Raw genomic sequence first — 21539 nt, forward strand, 5'->3', positions numbered from 1 at the left:
TTTTGCATACATACATGTTTTCTTATAATCTTTCAGCCACACTGGAGGGTAGATATATTATAATTACCATTTTAGAGATGAGGAAACTTGAGCTCAGGAGCTCCCTTTCCAGTCTAGGTTGTTCTGTTCCAGCATTTCAGAGAACTAGCTCTCCTTTATGCTACCCACCCTCTTCCTCTGTCTCCTTCCCTCCCTTCCCCTCCCTCCCCCTGCCTCATTCATATAATCAACATACAATGGCATGGAATAGTGATGGTGAAATAATTAAAAGACACCGTTAAAAATGAAAGGAATTCAATAGCCCATTTAAGTGACTTTCAGTATGTATCATGTTGATGAGATTCCCCAGGGTTTCTCTCTCTCTCTCTTTCCTCTGTCTCTCTTCCCCTTTCTCATCACTGCTGGCTTTGTCTTCAGGAGTAGCCACATTGCTTACCCATCACCCGCGGGGGCATTGTATAATGCCTATCCCACAGGGCATTAAATCAATTAACCATGATGCCGGGAATCTCAGGGTATTGACTGAAGATAAGCAGGGGCATTTTGGATACAGAACACAGAGAGGCCAATCTAGCAGACTTTTACAAACAGCTCTGACTTTTCATTTCCAGCCTCCGGTTATATCCAGGTCAGAATGTATCTTTTTGCAGGCCCCTACCAGCACACAGATTGTTCTCAGCTCTTGCTCCTACACCTGGATCCTCCAGTAAAGATTGTCATCTCTTTTCTAGGATAGTGAAAAATCAAAAAAAAGACTCTGAACTCACGGTGTTGTTTCATGGGGATCAGACTTCCGATGGTAAGAATATAAGAATATTTGCCCCTACTACCACCCCAGTCACCCACAACTAAAAGTCTGCCGTCAAATAAATTTATTTGCCCTCCACTGTAAAGGGACTAATCTTTCTTCCAATGCAAATGTGCCAGAGATGAAGGATATCACAAGCTGAGAATATCAGGTCCAGGCAAGCCAGTTGGTTTTAACTGAGATTTGTTCTAAGAGGAGGGAACAGGGAAGGAGTAGGGGAGGGGGCACAGTTTGCTGCTGCTGAAAATGGGGAGCTGCCTGGCAGAGGCTCTGCCCTGCCTTCCAGGTGGAAAGGCAGAAGCTCTCCAGCCAGACCACACACTTCCCAGTTACCCACCGTAGGCTCTGTGTCCAGAGTTGTCTTGAAATCGTGTTTTTTGTTTGCTTTTTAAAAGATCACATCAGACTTAGAAAAAGAAAGGATCAGTTCATTTGCAGGACTAACACCGAAGCTCTGAACAATAGGTAATTGTACCTTGGGGTGTTGGAATGGTTACACAGTCACTGTTACGGAGCAGGAGGTTTTGGTAGTGGATGGCGTGTAGATTTTGGAGTCGGTCTTAGTCTATTTGGGTTGCTGTGACCAAATGCTACAGACTGGGTGGCTTACAAACATTTATTTCTCACAGTTCTGGAGCCTGCAAGTCTGAGATCAGGGTGCCGGCAAGATCGGGTGAGAGCCTCTTCCTGGCTCAGAGTTGGTACAGTTTCACATGGTGGAAAGTGCAAGGGAGTTCTGCGGAGTCTTTTATATAAGAGCACGAATTCCATTCATGAGGGCTCCATCCTCCAAACCTAGTAAAGGCTCCACCTACTAATACCGTCACTATTGGGGGTTAGGATTTCAATACATGAATTTTAGGGGGACACAAACATTCAGGCCAGCGCAGATAAAATCAAGTGCTGTGATTTACAGCTAACACTGAACCCGTGACTTAACCTGGGCAAGCTTCGGTTTTTCCATCTGTAAAATGGGACTGATACTAGAACCTCACCTGTATACATTTAAACAAGATTATTAATGTGTAAGTAGCAGATGTCGTGACTGAACAGATGTTGGTTTTTCTGTTTTCATTAAACTATTGGGTCCAGAAGGGAAGAGTTTAGGAAAGTTGGAAATAAAAAATCACAATTGCCCTATTGTGCCATGTGCTGCATTCTGACTGAGCTGTGATCTCTTGAAACTAGTTACCGCAAAGCACCTTCACTTTCCTTTGAAATAGGATTTCAGATCTCAATTTAAAGGGGATTTTTTTATGCAAATATATCCTATGTACAGCATCTTCTGCCCTCTACTGGCTTCTTCAAGAAATTCAAGTAGGTGTATAAGCTAAATACAGCATTTTTTTTTTTTTTTTTTTTTTATACTTTTAGTGGACATCCACCATTTTCTATTTCTCCATTTCTGGATGAGAAAAATATATCCATAATATATTATAGGAAGACAGGAGTTATCGGAAATCTTTGATTTTTTTTCCCAACAATTTGTTTTTGAAATGGAGATTTCATTTTGCTATTTTATTCAATCCTATGCTTCCAGGGCCGGTTCTGCATATCGTAACTACTAAATAAATAATTAAACTGTGCCAAAAATGATTGCAGAGACTAAAATCTGAGATCATTATAATTCTTGAGATAATTAATCAGATGTTTAAAATAGAACCAGCATGTGAGAACCTTTGATTATAGAAAACGCCTGGGGCCAAAATCCCACTTCTATTAGAGATTATATTGGATTTTAACTTATTTTGCCCCAGCCTTCAAAAAATAAATAAAAGCATAATTTTTAAAGGTAGGGCAATTCAGGCCGACTGATGGCCCTCTGTTGAGAGTTTCACATGTGGCGTGGATCAAGCATTATTTGCTGGGCCTTTGAATGACAGTGTTTGTAGTTATCTGCACTATTTCACATCCAGCCAGAGATGTCATGGCATAGCAAAAGATTTCCTATTAGAATACGACACCAGAACAGAAGTCTGTGTTGGTAAATAGAAGAGAGTCAGAGGACAGCTTGCTGTGATGGGGAAGGTCTCCAACAGCAGAGATCCACTTGTTCCAAGATCTATTGCTAAGGAAGCATCTCAGGGCTTCCTGTGGCAGGAAAGGATTCGCTGAACAGAACAAAAGCAACATTGGAGGGCTAGCCCCGTTGGCATGAAGAGAAAAGAGGAACAAGTAACTGAAGATGAAAACAGCAAAGCATTTGTGATGCCAAATGCAGCTTTCCTTTGATGTCTTTAGACTGTGTAATTCAGGCGTCACCAAAGTTGAAGAAGTCATAATCCAGACGATCATTTTCCAACCAATCCTGAGTTGCTAATGTCTAGAATTTATATCGTCTCTAGATAACCCCCCCATAAAGAACTTAAAGCTTTTACAGCAAGAAACCTTGCTTAGTCATTAAAACATACCACTATTCAGAAGGATAAGCAGGTGGAAGTAACCTGTATAGTTTGGACAAAGGAGAATCATGGGAGCATTTCCTTTACCATATTTTAAAACACGGTAAAAAGATACAATGCTGGACACCTGGGTGGCTCAGTCAGTTAAGTGTCTGCCTTCAGCTCAGGTCATGACCCCAGGGTCCTGGGATTGAGTCCCCGTATCAGGCTCCTTGCTCAGCGGGGAGTCTGCTACTCCCTCTGCCTGCTGCTCCCCCTGCTTGTGCTCTCTCTGACAAATAAATAAAATCTTTTTTTTTAAAAAAAAAAAGATACAGTGCTTAAAATTGTATCAAGTCCAGAGGCTATAGACAGAATAACGGAATTATTATAGGACCAAGAGGCATATGCTAGCCTTGACATATATGATATACATCCAGGAAATAGAAGCATTTTTCAATGGCTGTGATTGAGGTAACTGCTTAAATATCTGGGAGAAAGTATTAGAGCTTCAAATAATATTACATACCAAAATATGTTCCAGGAAGATTACCAGCATTAACTGTATTTAGAAAATGGATAATGAAAGAACTAAATGTATATTGCCGCATGTATCTGATGGCATATTTGCCCTTAAGATGGCATTTTTACTGAGAATTTATTGACAAAGGAATATAGTTGTGTCACTTAGAGTTTTTAGTTACCCAAAACAGAAACCTCTTTAAGTACAAAGGGAATTTACTAAAGGATATCAGCTCATAGGGATTTTGAGGATAGTCAGATAATTATGACTGGAGGTCATGCAACTAAGAAAAGTGTGTGATCCTTGCTGTGTCATTGGTGCAGACACAGCCCCACGATTTCTAAATGTGACACCAAAAAGTTTTACCTTCAATTCTGAGGCTGGGTCCTACCGCTGAGTCACTACCACTGCTGTTTCTGAAAGCTCCATCCTCTTGGCTGTATGTGCCGAGAGATGGCTTCTACGTGGAGTCTCCTTCCTCATGTCACCCTCTTCCAGATGAAAGACCCAAGCATCCGATGAAGCCTGGATCACCCAGGCTACTTCCTAACTCCTAAGGAGGCTGGAAAATTGAGTGGGCATCTGTGTGTGCCTGGTGCAGGGATTGCTACAGCTGCAGTTAAGATGCTCAGAGGATGCTGGATGTCAATAGACATCCCTACATGCTCATGGTATAAATAAGTAAAGTGTATAAACACTTTATACATGATCCAAACTCCCTTTTTGCAAAACAGATTATATATGCATGCAGAGAAAGAAAGAAGACTCTGAAGAATAAAACTGAAAACAATAATATTGGATCCAGGAGAGGCTGGTGGGTAGAGTTTGGCTTATTTTTTATATCACGTTCATACATCTGTGTTTTTTAAATTCTCCACCGTATGTATATATTAATTTTATCCAAAAATAAGAGAAATAAATAGAACTTGATGCTCTCACAGCCAAGGTAACAAAATGCCTCGTTTAGAATTAAAAGGAACAGTGGCAAACTTGTTTTTCTTTTTTTTTTAAATTTTTTATTGTTATGTTAATCACCATACATTACATCATTAGTTTTGGATGTAGTGTTACATGCTTCATTGTTTGTGCATAACACCCGGTGCTGCACGCAGAACGTGCCCTCTTTAATAGGAACAGTGGCAAATTTAAAACTCAAGGCCCTCTTTTTGCATTAGAAACCTGAGGACAAGTGAGGACAAAGAGGCTTATCCAGGGGCAGACATGCAGAAGATGGGGAAGCCAGGGCCAGAAACCCGTATTTACTGTCGTTTTTTCTTTTGAACATTTAATCATCAGGGGAAAGCACAGATGCAGCCCCCCACCACCAAGAATTAGGCAGTTGAGTTTCCCACTTTTGGGGAAATTGCAGGGGTCAGCACATCCAGACTGCAACGGATAAGCCTCCTCCTGGGAAAACCACCTTCTTGATCATGGTATCTCCCTGTGCTGTGGCACAGAACCGCATCTGTGAACACTCCTCTCTCCTCTTTCTCCATATTTACTGTATTTTAAGACCTCTGATTTTTCTATTTCATCTTGGGTATTTGTGTTTAATTTGTGACAATTGGACAACATGATACAGGTGATTTGTTTTATACTTTATGGCCAGTAAATGTGTAATCCTGATTACATGAGACTTTCCAGTTATTCGGGGTTTTATCATTGGATGGAAAAGGGAATGTGGTATCCACTAACCCAGTCTCTCTCTCTCTCTCTCTCTCTCAGTTCCCCCTTTGATTCAGTTTTCGTAGTAGTCTCACAGCACTAATGCTCCTTTGAAAAGCCCTTTGAGATATTTTTATGAAAGAAACGAGCTTGGAATTGCTCCAAATCAGGATGCTTACTTGCTTAGAAAGATGAGATTAATTTACTGTGAGAATTGCATAGAAAGAACATCTCTTTTGAGTTGCAAAACATATCAGAATTACCATATCTTGGAAAGAGGAATCTTTTCTTAAAGGACGATGTTTGGGGACTAAAGAGAGATGAACAATGTAGTCACCCTGTTCTGTGTGACAGTGGGCTTCCTAATGGCCGGGGCCATTGTCACTTCCTAGTCCAGCACAAGCCCAATGTTGAAACTATAACATGGGGGCTCAAGGAAAGCTGATTCAGTGAAGACATAGATGTGTCTTTATATTTCATCTTTATAGTAATCATGACCTCTTACCTAATGTCTGCTATTTGCCAGGCATTGTGTCAGGTACTTTACATATCTTATTTCTGTTCTGAATGCTTTGGGGAGGACAACTTAGAGACTGACTCTAAGCTTACAGTGCTTCTGTTCAGTTCACATTGATTCTCCCCCTGGAAACCCTGTCTCCAACATGATCTACACAATCCCCTTAATAGTCGCTTTTGTAATACATGAGCCTATCCTCTGGTCACTGTAAATTGGGCCAGGATGGACATCTGACTGAAACCAGGACATTTAGATCCTCTCTCCCATGAATTTGCAAATGAAGTTAAGACTCAGAGACTTTTACTCTGGAGGTGGTTGGAAGAGTAATATGCAAACTCCAGAACTGTGATTCTCTAGGAGAAGAGAATGGGGTATAAAGCAGGTGCAGAGAAGGAGGAAGAGATCAAAGATAGAGTCTTGACATATATCCACAGTACCTGTTTTTACTGAAAATCTAGCTTTAAATCCCTGAATTCTAAAGCTTTCCTCTCTTTGCTTAAAGTAAGTAGAATTGGTTTCTGAAATTTAGAATCTAGGATCTTGGCTATTACAGGGTATAAATAAATTATATATACATGCATACCTACATTCATAGAAACATGTTATCTCAGCCTCACGGCATATTCCAGAGCAGGTATTATCATTACCATCTTACAGATGAGGATACAGGCTCAGAGGGTGGAAGCAGTCTTCCCAAACAATCTACTTAGAATAGTTAGAGCTGGTATTTTATCTGAGGGTGTGATCTTACTAGTCTGTATATCATGCCCCATGCAGATAGATTCATTCTTTTAGCATGCATTTGTGGAGATCCTTTTAAGTCCCAGGCCCTATGTTTCAGTGATTCCACCAGGGTTGCCAAGTAGTTGTAGATATTTACATGGTGTTCCATCCATATGTATCCACATAGACTGCCAAAGACCAGCTGCTCAGCTCAAGGTTAAGGAATAGTCTTTGAGACTCATTATCCATACACTCTGCTTTCAGTAAAGATAAAATTAAGGACACCTCTGTCAAAAGACAGAGGAGGTGCCATAGGCTTTTGGTATCCCTAAAACCTTTCAGTGTTGAGTACTTACTGAGCTACTGTGTATGTTTTAACTGGATCAGATGCCGCCTGGTGTGATTTTGTCCCTGGCCTTCAGACAGAATGTGGCAGGGATTGTCAGTGGACTGGTAATGAACACCTGCTTTGAGAGTTGTTATTGTTGTTTTAATGGTGCCCTGAAGAAGATTCCATGATGTGATGGTCCAATAATATCTCAAACTTATTAAACACAGAGAAGTCCTATAACTTTCCCAAGGTCACAGAACTAGTTGGTTGCAGAGATGGAGCTTGCCGGTTAAGAATACACAGCCAACAGAAATCATTTCAAGTGACTTGCATTATTTTTCTTTTTATTCCTCCAAATAACAACACATGTTGATTAGATTCATGTCAGACCCATTATGCATTCTACCCTCACAATCTGTCTTTCTCTGAATTAATGAAACGTAAAGTGGGAAAATTATAGGCTTTATAGTTAGAATCTGTAGTGCTTAGGGTACAGTATAAAAGTCCATTATTAATTTAATATATTCTGGCTTATTATAAAATTCTACCTTTTTGTATTAAAATCTAAAATTTCTCTAAATACTGAGAACTAAAAAAAAATCATTAATGCCATTCTCAGATGCCATTATATTCTTAAAAAATGACATGAATCATACATCATAGCACCTTAGTTTTTATAAAATATATGCCTTCTATATATGGAAACATATAAAATAGACAAAATATAGATGATATGGTTGATACCTCTGGAAGTGGAAATTATTCAGGTTTGTTAATGCCCAAGAGAGCTTCTAGACATTAACTTTAATAATAATAATAATAATGATGATAATGGTAATAATTAGAACAGCAGTAACAGCTAACACTTATGAATATTTACTGTAACCCGGGCAATGTTCTGAGTGCTTTACATCTGTCAGTTCTATCTGCACAACCACCCATGAAGTGAGGGCTATTAGGTATCCCATTTTACAGATGAGGAAAATGAGGCCGAGATTACCATTTCATTTGGTCCTGGCACTTCTGGGCTACTTTCTAGGTAGGGGAGAGGTCTGTCCCATTCTTATTCTTAAAATTCAGCCCACATATATGCAACACCTAAACGGTTAAGAAGTTTCTCGTTATCTGGCTGCAACTCTATGTGGCTCTGATTGTTTTCTCCCTGTTTTCCAAGTGAGCTCCTATTGAAACATCAAGGCTCATAAAAATACAACCCTTTTTAGAGTTTCTTCTTCCAAGAAATTTTCATTGTTTCTTCATCCATGTTCCCTTGACCTTTTTTTTTCCCCATAATCTGCCACTCTACTTTGGAACATCATTGACTTCCTAACCAATCCGAAGGACAATTTTTATTTATTAAGTTATTAATTCCGTTGTGATACTTGACACTCTTAATGATTAAGAGTCTTAATGACTCCTAAAATTCTTGAAACTTTTCCTCCTTGGACTTTCGAAGCACCGTCCTCCACAGCTCTTCCTCCTGGTTTTCTGATCATTCCAGCTGAGTCTTCATTGAGTTCCCCTTTTTCTCTGTTTGCTCATTAGATGATGGAAGCCCATGGCCTACATCCTAAAACAAGATCCACTATCCAGAATGGCATTTGGCATAACAAAGGATCTCAATAAATGTTAGTGGGATAATTTTTCCTTATGAAATTTAACACATGCCTGTGGTTTCAACTATGACTCATGAACCAGCAAACATGAAAAACAGAGCTCTTAAGCCTAGAAGTTTCTGATCCACCTCTAATGTCAGGCTTACGGTTATTGTACTCTATTCTCTGTTTCATTCTTTCTTATCTGGATGATCTATTCTTTTACTGACTCTTTCTTACACACACACACACACACACACACACACACACACACACACACACACAATGAGGCCATTGGGATGTTGGGCATTGGGTTAGATGCTGTGTCTGTGGTGCTGCCTTCCTGACACTTACCTTGGTGAAGGCACCAGCTCTTTATACCTTTGCTATGCCTTTTTTCCTTTGCCCTCCTTTTCATTTTTCACATTCAAGCTGGAGTAATCTTTGGAAAATATCTAACTGTCACTATTTAAAATCCTTCAATGGCTCCACATTGAAGATACAACAAAGTTCCAACAGCTTTGTTAGCTCACAAGGTCCTGGATCATTTGACCCCAGCCTACATACCTACTCCCAATTCCTCCATTCTCCCACTGTGTCCTATATTTTCCAGACATAGCAAGGTCTTTGGTATTCCTTAATCATGCAATGGTTTTGTTCATTTAGGTGTCTTTATACATATCATCTCATTGGGAGTTGGTGGGCGAATAAAGGGATAAAAAATAACACTCCTCTTACCTGCCTGGGTTCAGATTTAATTTAGGGATAAACACAGAGTAAGATAAATAGAGAGTAAAATGTTACCTTCAACATGACAATGTTTATATTAGAGTTGCGGTTTATACTGTTAGGCAAGCAGACCCCTCTAAATCCTAAAATAAATACCCTTATACCATCTTCCAATCAAGGACAGCATAGGCAAATTTACCTTATGGGCTTACCATATGGGCAGAGGGTCTTTCCCGCTATGCTGATTGTATGGTTCAGATAGAGAACAGCAGCTGCCTGAGGGCAGGCCAATTCTCAAATGAAATGAGAGTGTGCACAGCCCAGTTCTCCTCCCAAATCACCATCATTTAGCAGCTCTTCCCCTCCTGTGGCAGAGTTAGTGAAACTGTGGAGCTCCTCCAAATATTCTTCACAGCCACAACTCTAAATATTTTTAAGTAAATATGAATCTATGTCAAATATAAGTTGAAGTCATCAGGACATTTTCTATTTTATTTAATTTAATTTAATTTTATTATTTTTTAAGTAGGCTCCATGCCCAGAGTGGAGCCCAACCTGGGGCTTGAACTCACAACCCTGAGATCAAGACCTGAGCTGAGATCAAGTGTCAGAAGAAGCTTAACTAACTGAGCCACCCAGGTGCCTCTGGACTTTTTCAATTTTAAGTGGAAAACAAAAGCACCTCACTTTGCCTTAAACCAAAGAATGGAATTAGTTAACTCACAAAACTGAAAAGCATGGCAACTGAATTTTTTTTGTGTGTGGTTGAGTCCAGTTAATGTTACAGAACTTGGTCTGTCTTCATCTTTGCTTTCCTCTCTCTTGATTCCAATCTCAGGCAGGCGCTCTCCCTGTTGTGCTATGGTATTAAGATGGCCATCAGCATCTGGCAATTATTTTATAAGCTCATCTATCCCAATGAAAAGAGAGCTCCATTTTCCAGATCATTCTAACAAAAGGCCTGGAATGAATGTCTTTTGGTCACTTAAACCTATAAAGTAAAATAATGTCCATTTTTGGCTAGACATAATCATACTCCCCCCACCCCTCAACTTCCAGAACTGTGGTTAAAGTCAGGGTTAACTGAGGGACTGAGACAAGGAAGGAATGTTTCACCAAGGGGATATTGGAGTGTTGTTTCAGAAGAAAGAGGATCTATTTTGGGCAGGCAGAAACAATAAATGTCCACACATGCATTGTTCCATAGGTGAGTGAGTGATTAATCAAGGTAGACAGGTTGTTTAGCATTAGTGACACCAAGTCTAGGTAAAACAGTCTTTTCTAGATTATGCTTATTGTTAAATTATACTTCTCCATGATTGTATTGCAGCCAGCCAGAAGACTGTACTCATTTTTTTTTTTGTTGTTAAACTGGAGATCAGACTTTCTTGAAATAGGTGAATTGGGAAATCTCTTTGCTATACAGAAAATATTGTTGCTGTGACAATTGTTGTAAAGAAGCCTATTGGAAATGAGTCAGGAAGTAGAAGAAACAGTAATCCCAGTCTCTGCTCTCAAACGAAAGGAGGGTGCATGCAGCTTTGAGTTTTTCTATTCTGGTTTCTCCTAGAATCTCTCCCTCTGTCTCTCCCTCTGTCTCTGTCTCTGTCTCTCTCTCTCTCTCTCTCTCTCTCACACACACACACACACACACACACACACACACACACACACACAAGCAAACTCTCAAAGGACAAATCATTCTCTCACCCAAAAATGATAAAACACAAAATAAATATGCCAGCTTCCATCCAACAGAAATAAAACTACTTTCAAAATTTCAACTTAATGGTATGTGTCAGATTGTATTGACTCACTGTGAGAGAAAAATTACAGTTTTACTCATTCTGATTTGAAATATCATATGTAGAGGTCTCCATGATACTTGATGATCAGTGAAAACGGACCCTTTGTGCTTGGCCCCACATGGGCAGGGGTGTCTGTGTCTGCTTTGCTAGGGGCCTGCTTGTGCTCATTCCAATATGGCCTAATTTTATTTTCCTCACTGTCTCTCTCTGTTGTGTTTATTGTTTTTTTCCTCTCTCTTTTTTTTTAATGTTTGAAAGATACATGTCTTCTCAGCATGGGGATATCTGCATGTGTTAAAATTACATTTTCTATTTTAAACTCTCTCCCTTTTTAATTTAAAAGGACTTGTCAGAACATGCTGTCTTTCTTTTCCCCCTCCTAGAAAATGGGGGATACATAAACCTGAAATCTCAAAAGAGGCAAAAGCCAATTTGTAGGGAAAACAAACAAACACAAAGAAAACAAAACATGGGACATTCTAGTTGATTCTATGTGAGTTGAAATCTTTCTTGGGATTTGACATAAAGAACCTCAGCACAAAGGAGTAATAGCAAGGACATGCATTTCATAAAAAGAATCTCCTTGTCTGGAAATTGTTGGGCAAGCATTCACTCACTTTTACCTCAGTTTCCTAGAAGACATTAAGGTGAAATTTCTCAATCATTAATACCTATACACAGGTATATTCTGTGAAACATAATGACAACATTTGTTAAAAACCTATTTTTGTGTGAGACAATGTGTCTTACACCCCACATGTAAACACATCTCCCAACTCAACCTCATAGTGTGGTTTATTTAGGGGGCTTTCCCCCTCAAATTTAATAAACCATTCTATCATCAATGAATTTGGATTGGGTTATTATTTTACAGGTAAGAAAACTCATGTTGATTTAAGGCACCATGATGAATGCTGTGGTACATCTCTCAGAGTCTCCTTCAGAAGTGTATGCCCATTTCCCTAGCTGTCTGAAATGTTGGCTGCCCAGGCTCACAGCTGAGTTCCCCTTGGGGAATTTCCTCTACCAAAGAAATCTCACTTGCCACAGGCTACACAAGTTCCCAGGGGGCAATCCTCTTTCTCTGACTAGTTAGTGGGTAGGTAGAAAGGTCCAATCTTGCCTCAGTTTGGGGTATCTGTTGAGAGGATGCCTCAGCTCCAGAATCCCCTGAGGGATTGGCAATCAGATTGCAGTTTAGTTTCTCCCTCTGACCAATCCTGTTTCTATCACCAGGGATGGGTGTTGATCAGGAGTAGTCCTTGATAAACCTTCATACAAATCTTTCTCTTGTGGTCTGTTTCTAGAAACCCCAGCCTAAGGCAGGCACCCAGAATAGGTGGCAATTAAATATTTGATATTACATTATTTACCAGAGACACCTATCTTAACAGTATGAATTGCTTGCTCTACAGAGTCAATTAAGCAAAGGAAGAAATGTAAAGGCTTTGCTGTTTTGTGCTAATTCTTAATGCATTGCTTGATATTCATAACTATGTATACATAATGCCTTACCAATTAATCTATAGCCATGCTATCTGTGAGATGTATGAATGTAACATAAAGTCAACCCTGCCCCAAATGCTGTTGGCTCACTATAAGTAGGACCAGTGATTTTATTGGTCTTTTTTTCTGGTGTTATGCAATGTATAATAAGGGAATGTGTGGTCGTCAGTGCCTGAATGCCATTTTCAGTAATAGAAACGCCTTCTGGGGAAATAAGATTGGTGCCAGAACTAGAATATGGAAGCAAACTTGAAATTATTTCACTTCTATTTCAGAATGGTTTTTTTAAAAAAAGGAAAAGGCTGCAAGACCATTTCGAGGGCTGCCAACCACACGGAGGCATTTGAATGAGAATCCCTCTATAGCTTTCTATAACCTACTAAATAGAAATCCAGTGTTCTTAGGTAAGTTATCTCAGCCACTTTCAATCTAGTGCCAAATTACCTTTGCACATTATCACCCACAGTCCCCGTTCGCGAGCATTCCATATTTTTTGCCAAAGCGAATGGAGATATACCCTGAACACAAATAAAAACAAAAATGTAAAATAAAATATAAAAGTTTCCATCCAAGATAGAGTAAGCCCACTCTATGCCATTCTGTCTTGCTGATTAAAACCCCAAATTCTGGACAAAACAAAAATAAATAAAAAAAAAAACTTACTGAACTATCTGAAAATAAAAAAAAATGGGGGAGGGTGGTCAAAAACTGAAGAAATACCTTGAAAAGAGATAAGCCTCTCCTCTTTTTTCCCCCTATTTTCTCCCCTCATTTGGAGCCTTATTAGTGGTGGAGGAAGCAGTAAAACTTTGAAAGAACCCCGTATTTTTGGCCAGAGGCACAACACAAGGAGCTGGGTCTGAACCTGCACAACTTCTGGGTCCCCACTGACATTCCTGTGCAGGGAAGATGCAAATGAGCATGTAAAAGTTTTTGAAAACTAAATCGACATTGGAAGTAGCACCTAGAGAAGGTAAGTAGAATTTAAAGTTTGAAGCAAGCTGTCAGTTGCCTGACAAAACAGCTCCTACACAGATTGATATTCTGTAGAGGGTTTTAACAGGACCCAGCATCTATAAAACCTAATTTTCAAGTGTTCAGGATACAATCCAAAATGAGTCAATATGCAAAGAACCAGGAAAATGATACAGGTTCTCAAAGGAAAAGACTATCAATAGGTGCTACCCATAAGATGACACACTTTGGACTTATCTGACAAAAACTTTTAAGAAGCTACTATAACTATGCTCCATGGTATAAAGGTAAACACAATGGAAATAAATGAGAAGATAGAAAATTTCAGCAGAGAAATCGAAACAATAAAAAGAACCAGGTGAAAATTTTGGAACTAGAAAATACAATACCTTAAATAAAAATTTCACTAAAAGTGCTCAAAAGCAGAATGGAGATGACAGAAGAAAGAGTTGGGAAAGTTGGAGATAGACAGAAGTTTTTCAGTATGAAGCAAAAGGAAAAAAAAAAGATTTAGAGATGAATAGAGCATCAGGAATCTGTGGGGCAATAGTAAAATGTCTAAACTAAGTGTCACTGGAATTTTCTCCCATAAGGAGAGAACAAAGAGATTAGAGCAGAAACATATTTGAATAAATATACTTGTAAACTTCCTATATTAGGGGAAAATCATATATTTACAGATTTAAGAGCCTGTGAAAACCCCAAACAAAATAAATTTATAAGTGAAAAATCACCCAGACACATCATAATGAAACTGATGAAAACCAAAGATACAGGAAAAAAAAAATCTTGGAAGTAGCTGGAGAAAACTAATATATTACATGTGAAGGAACAGAGATTCACATTACCTATCATTTCTCAGAAACCATGAAGGCCATTAAGACAGTGGAATAAAAATTTAAATTGTTAAAATAAAAGAACTGTCAACCAAGGGTTCTATATCCAAAATACCCTTCAGGAAAAAAGATGAAAGAGAAACTAAGAGAATTATTACCAGCAAATCTACTCTAAAAGAAATGCTAAAGGAAACATTCAGGCTGAAGGGAAATGTTACTAAAGAGAAACTTGGAAGTTCAGAGATAAGGAAAGCACGAAAAATAGTAGATATCTGGGCTAAAACAAAAGACAGTTTTCTCCCTCAAATTCTACAAAATATAAATGACTATTGAAAGTGAAAATTATAGCAGTGTCTGGTAAGTTTGTAAATATATGTAGATATATATATGACAAATATATATTAAGAGGGAAGAGTAAAGTGATATAAATGATTGTAAAACTTCTACATTTTACTTGAAGTAGTAAAATGTTAGCTCTCTATATATTGTGAAAAGATGTAGCCTCTAGGAAAACTACTAGAAAATAATACAGTGAAGATAGCCAAAATAACAATAGATAAAGAAAAATTAAGTACAGATTAAACTATATGAAAAATGTAATATCCATGATAAAAACTCTCAGAAAGGTAGGAAGTAGAAAAAGCCTTCCTTAATGTGATAAAGTTTAGTTACAAAAGATATACATAGTGAAGAATGAATGCATTCCCCTGAGATTAGGGACAGGTCAAGGATGTATACTTTTATTACTGCTATTCAGTATCACACTGGAATTCCCAGCCATTGCAATAAAAGAAGAAAAAGATATAAAAGACATGCAGATTGAAAAGGAAGGCATAATATTATTTGTGATTGCCACTGTTGTCTACGTAGGAAATCTTAAAGACTCTATAAACATGCTCTTAGAAGTAGTAAGTAATCTTATTAAGATTGTAGAACAAAATCAATATATTAATATCAGTTGTATTTCTATATACCAGCAACAAATAACTAGAAATCATAATTTTAAAAGAATGTCATTTACCATAGCACCAAACATGAAATAGGTATAAATCTGAAAAAATACATGCAAGATCTTACTGTGAAAATTACAAAGCACTGATGAAAAAGATAAAAGAAGATTAAATAGAAAGATATATCATGACTCAGTATTATTAAGATGTCAGTTCTCCCTAAATTGATTTATAGATTAATGAAATCTCCCCAAAATTCTAGCAGGATTTTTTATAGAAATTAACAAGCTGATTCTTAAATGCTTGAAATTTGGAAAGTCAAAGGAACTAGAATAGCCAAAAATTTTTGAAAATTATAAATAATGCTGTAGGACTCACATTAACTGATTTAAAACTTACTATAAAGTCATAGTAATCATAAGTGTTGGTTTTCATGGGAGGATATATACATAGAACAACACGGCCAATTGATTTTTGACAAACTTGCTAGGATAATTCAAAGAAGAAAAGATAATCTTTTCACAAATAGTACTAGAAAAGTTGGACATTTATATGTGAAAAAAGTTAACTTTAACCCATATTTCAGATCTTATACAAAAATTAACTCAAAATTGGTAATATCTCCACTTGCAAAAACTGAAACTGTCAAATTTCTCTAAGAAAACAGGAGAAAATCTTTGTGACCATAGATTCCACAAAGAATTCTTAGATTGGTCACCAAAATCACTGCCTCTAAAAGAAAAAAAAAAAAAAAGGACAATTCAAATGTATTAAATGAAAACTTATGCTCTGTGAAAGATAACATTAAGAAAATGAAAAGACAAGCCACAGAGTGGGGGGGAATGTTTTTAAATTACTTATCTGAATAAAGAATTTGTATCTAAAATATATAAAGAATTCTCAAAATCTAGTAATAAGAAACCAATAAACCCAATTTAAAAAATGGGCAGGGGAACTACATAAACACTTCCCTAAAGGAGATGTTCTTTGACAAATAAGCATATTCAAAGATGCCCAGCATCATTTGTAGATGTATTAGTTTCCTAAGGCTGCCATAACAAATTACCAAAAACTAGGTGGCTTAAGCAACAGAAATGTATTTTCTTGGAATTCTGTAGGCAAGAAGTACAAAATCAAGGAATCATCAGGACCATGCTTCCATTGAAGACTTTAGATAAGAATGTTTTCTTGCCTCTTCCTAGTATCTTATGATTGCCAGTAATCCTTATATTAGTAGTTATAATAATAATAATCTTTAAAAATTGATATTGCCATATTTTGGTGTGGATGCCAAGAAACTCAAACTTGTACATGTTGTTGGTGGTAATACAAAATGGTACAGCTGTTTGGAAGAGAGTTTGATGGTGTTTCATATAGGTGAACATATACTTCTCCGTATATCTCATTTTTGCATACCCAAGAAAAATGAAAATTGATGTTCACACAAAAACCTCTACTCAAATGTTGATTGTGGCATTATTCATAATTTCCTAAAATTGGAAACAACCCAAATGTCCTACTAGCGGTTAGTGGATAAAATCTATGATGCATCTATATAATGGAATATTATTCAGCAGTATTATTGCTATACACAATCATATGGATGAAACTCAAATACATCATGCGAGGTGAAATACCAAATTCAAAAGACCACATACTGTCTAACTCCATTTTTATGGTATTCTGGAGAGATAAAATCATGAGAAATAACAATAGAAATCAGTGGTTGCCAGGGCTGTGGGTGGTGGGAGATGTAGACCACAAGGAAGCACAGGAGAATATTGGTGTGATTCAGCAGTTGTATGTCTTGATTGTGGTGGCAGTGTCTCTAAGCATTTGCTAAAATTTATGGAACTATACATCAAAACTGGTGAATTTTACAGTATGGAAATAAATACAATCCAACAAATAAACAACTGGTACTTGATACCTTATGGGGTATGTGTTTAGGACATAATAGTGTTAGTTCTTTTCTTCTCTTATGCATTAAAGACGTCTACTCTTATTGTTGTTTTGCTATTATTAGCTAATTCTACATATTTACAAATTCTCTTTTTCTTTCCCTTTTTCCCCCTTTAGGATGTTTCCCCCCCATTCCTAGCAACTCTTATCAATCATTCCATTAGGAAATTCTTGCTGTGCCAGTTACATTCTTTGCTGCTTTGAAATATGCCTAAGTCTCATCTTGTTTGGCCTTCCACAAAGGCTGCCGTAATAACTGAACATATCTTGTGAACTAGAAATCGACTGGTGACTTTCCATCCCTTGAAATTTATTTAAGAGGTTCTTTTCTGTCCTAATTTCAAGTCCCATTAAACTCCAAAACCTTGTCAGTTCCCAAGGGCTTCTATCCGTGTCCCCCAAGCTCCTACTACCACTGGAGGTGTTCTGTCTTGAGATATAACATTGAGCCCCTTTTTTATTTGACCTCTTCTTTGTTTCATGGCAAAAGCCACTCACATGAAGCATCTCTGAGTCAAGCATACTTTACTAAAGGTTTGTGAGAAGGAACACTCAGAATGGTAAAGGGACATTATTCCCTCCTGTACTTCCATGTTTCGGTGGCCCGTATCTGAGGTAAACTGCAGCTACCCACAGAGAGCCTGGTTTCTATCTCTTCTGTACTTTCAAAGCCTATCATCTCTTCTCTCCTCCTACCTCTCTCAGGAGCATAACCAGTTTACTTTCTGGTTTCATAAGATGCAGTTTCTCCACTAATTTTTGCTGTCTTGCTTTCTGTTGGTACCCATGTCTTCAGCTTCTTCCCTTCTACCCTGAGCAGCTTCTCAAGATAACCTCCCAAAGTCAGGTTGTCCCTAGGAGGGAATTCTATTGTAAGGTGTTTTGATTGTGAAATGCACTCTTCGTTACAATCTACTGAAGCACCTATCATTAAATCGTAAACTTTTATTTCCATGTCCATTTTTCTCACTGTCCATGAAATCATCAAGGGTGGGTTTCATCCTCCCCCCTCTTTTGTTCCAAAGCTTACCACAGTGGTGGGTATATAATAAACATTCAGTAAGCAAATGAAAGTGTCTTAGTCCATCCAGGCTGCTATGAGAAAATATCATAGACTGAGTGGAGTATTGTGAAATAATAGAAAAAATATATATTGGTCTCTATCTGGGGTTACTGGCACAGAGCTCTTAAAGCTGTTGGAATTTCCTAAATGATAGGAACACTAGCAGCATCTTTTGTAGTCTTTTACTTTGGTCTTTTTTTGTGGTCTTTGACTTTAGGTCCTGACACAGAGCTCCTAAATCCCTTGGAATTTCCTGAATGATAGGAATGTCTTATGTTCTAACAAGGCATCTCTCGGTGGAACCCCCGATAGCAGCTGGTCACCAGAAAGTTCAAGCCATGATTAGAAGCTTGGAACTTTCAGCCCCACCCATCCCATTTTCCAGAGAGGAGAGGGAGTAGAAATGCACGAATAATTGATCATTCTTACACGATGAAGCCTCCATAGGAATCTCAATACTTGGGGAACCCGATAAGGTTTGGGTAGCTTCTAGGTTGGTGAATAGGTGGCGGGAGGTGTTGAGGAAGTGGATACCTTTACCTACCTTTTGCCTCTGGTTATTTCTAAGTGGTATCTTTTTATAATAAACGAGTGATGTAGTAAGTAAAATGTTTCTCTGAGTTCTATGGGCTGCTCTAGCAAATCCTGAGAAGGAGGTACTAGGAACCTATGGTTTATAGCCAGTAGGTCAAAAGTACCCAGCTGGTGTCGCAGAATTGCTTGATGTGTGGAAAATCTCCTGTGTGGGTGACCAGAAATACCAGAAGTAAAGTGTTATATGTGAGTAGTAAAGGAGAAACACACAGGAGTGTTTTTTCCTTTATGTTTATAAGCAACAAACATTTATTTGTTAGGTTCTATAGGTCAGGGAGTTCAAGATCATAGTACCAGCAGTTTCAGTGTCTGGTGTTCGCTCACTTCCTGGTTTACAGATGACCCTTTTCTCTGTGTCTTCACATGGTGGAAGGAGTCAGGGAGGTATTTAGGGCTCCTTTTACAAGAGCACTGATCCCATTCATGGCTCCACCCTCATGACCTGATCATCTCCCAAAGTGCTTATCTCCAAATACTAATACATTGGAGATTAGGATTTCAACATACGAATTTGGGGGGTGATTATATTCAGCCTCTAGCAAAAGAATAGCCGGGCTTTTTTTGTACTATGTTTATACTATTCCCCAATCTGCAACATTATCCCTACTATTTCTATCTCATTTCTTCACATCCTTGATGCTCCTGCTTCCCACACTTGCGCAACTATGGTATCTTTTTTACCTCTTCAGATCTTGGTCCTCTGAATGCTGAATTTTATTTTTACTCTCTTCCACTTCTTCACTGAAGGCAAGAGTTGTGTTTAGTGTACTTATATAAAGTTCTCCAGTATATTATCCTTTGATGAGGAGTTAATAAATGCATCTATATATTTAACCAATATTTATTGAATGCTTATAATTTGCTAATCTCTATTCTAAAAGCTGGACATATAGCAGGGACCAAAATTGAGAAAAGCCATCCCCCGCTACAAAGAGCTTACATTCCAGTGGTGAGAATCCAAGAATAAGCATAAAACAAATACATATATAACATGTAATTTGGTGATAAGTATATGAAGATAAAGTAGGGTTAGGGGACAGACAGTGTATGTATGCATGGTGGGGGAAGGGTCACATAGAAGGAGGAATTGTCATTTTATGTAGATTGTTGGGCAAGATCTAATAAGATAAAGGTTAAATAGGAACTGAAGAAAGACAGGGAGAGGGCCATGCACATATGCAGGGAATAAAGCACTCTAGCATCCCACACATCTTGGGATGAGCACCTTATAGTTCACAAAGGAGAAAAGGAAGGGGAGAGTATTATACAGATGGAGAAAAATATTTAAAAGTACAACAGACATTCATTTTCCTGAAAACCCTATAGATAATTTAAGGGGATGTGATAAGTTAGAGTGGGAAATTGACATTGTTTGGGAGCACTAGGCAATGGCTTCTTTCACCTGCTGTTGAAACCAAGTAGGCTGACCTTTCTTAGAGTGTATCTGGGCAAGTGGCACCATGCAATGGCTCTCCTGAGTTCTCCATCTAAAGAAGGATCCTGCCCGTTCCTGTCATATTGCCCTCCATATTTGTTTCAAAGACAGTCCTAAGTGCAAAAGATGCCATTTAGGATTTGATTTTTACAAAGGGGAAATATCAAAAGTTGTCAGGAGATTTGATTAAGGTGGGATCTTATTGGGTTACTGAGAAATAATCCTTGATTTCCTATTCAAGCAAGATGGCAATAAAAAAGTTTAAAAGTGGGGCGCCTGGGTTGCTCAGTTGGTTAAGTGTTTGACTTCAGCTTAGATCATGATCCCAAGGTCCTGGGAATGAGGCTCATGTTGGGCTCTGTGCTCAACAGGGAGTCTGCTTGTCCCTCTACCTCTCCCCCGACTCACGTGTGTGTGCAAGTGCGTGCTATCAAATTGATAAAAAAATCTTAAAAAAATTTTTTTTAAAGTAAACATAGGAGGTAACAACCTTAGTTTTTTAGAAACTGAGACATCTTGGTAATCTTAAATCATCAAGGACAGGGTAAAGTTAACATGAAGCATGGGAACTTTTTCTTATAAGACATAGAATTTTTGCCTTCAAGGCAGATAACTTAGAAAGTAAAAGAAAACCTTTTACAACCTCTTAGAGAAACCAATACTCTAAGAAAAATGTAAACATAAACTCTTTTTGAAAATATTATAAATAAACCCATTATATAAACCTTAGCTAGAATTGACCAATACAAATAAAATTCCATTTTCATGAACTTTCTACAGTTTTCTATATCCATTCAGGTTTTTTCTTAAACTTTCCTCCATCTTATTCTGGAATAATCAGTCATTTTACGTTAAGACAAATCTACTGTCTTTTTTATCTTAAAAGAACCCACACTCTTAGAGTACAATTTCTCAAAATGGCCAAAATGAACACATTCATTAACAGACACAAATATATAGAGCCTCTCTGTACCATTAAATATATCTCTTAATATTTCTGTATCTCTTAAATATAAGAGAAAAAAAATTATATAAACTTAAAGTTATGCTTTGTAACTAATGTTACAGTATTCTTAAAAATTATTTATTTAATGAATATTTATTAATGAGTTCAATTTGCAGCAGTCCAAGATTTTAA

The 21539-nt window shown here is 37.8% G+C and overlaps 1 non-coding gene across 1 annotated transcript; it reads right to left on the reverse strand.

The window, feature by feature from the left end:
• Positions 1-5005: 5005 nt before the first annotated feature.
• LOC112829818 (U1 spliceosomal RNA) lies at positions 5006-5162 on the reverse strand. The gene has a single exon (XR_003209746.1). It is a non-coding gene; the product is annotated as a U1 spliceosomal RNA (small nuclear RNA).
• Between the last annotated feature and the right edge of the window lie 16377 nt (positions 5163-21539).

The sequence above is a fragment of the Callorhinus ursinus genome, unplaced genomic scaffold (assembly GCF_003265705.2).
Source record: "Callorhinus ursinus isolate GAN/ISIS: 27379988/994484 unplaced genomic scaffold, GSC_fseal_2.0 scaffold21, whole genome shotgun sequence".
NCBI classification, from domain to species: Eukaryota; Metazoa; Chordata; class Mammalia; order Carnivora; family Otariidae; genus Callorhinus; species Callorhinus ursinus.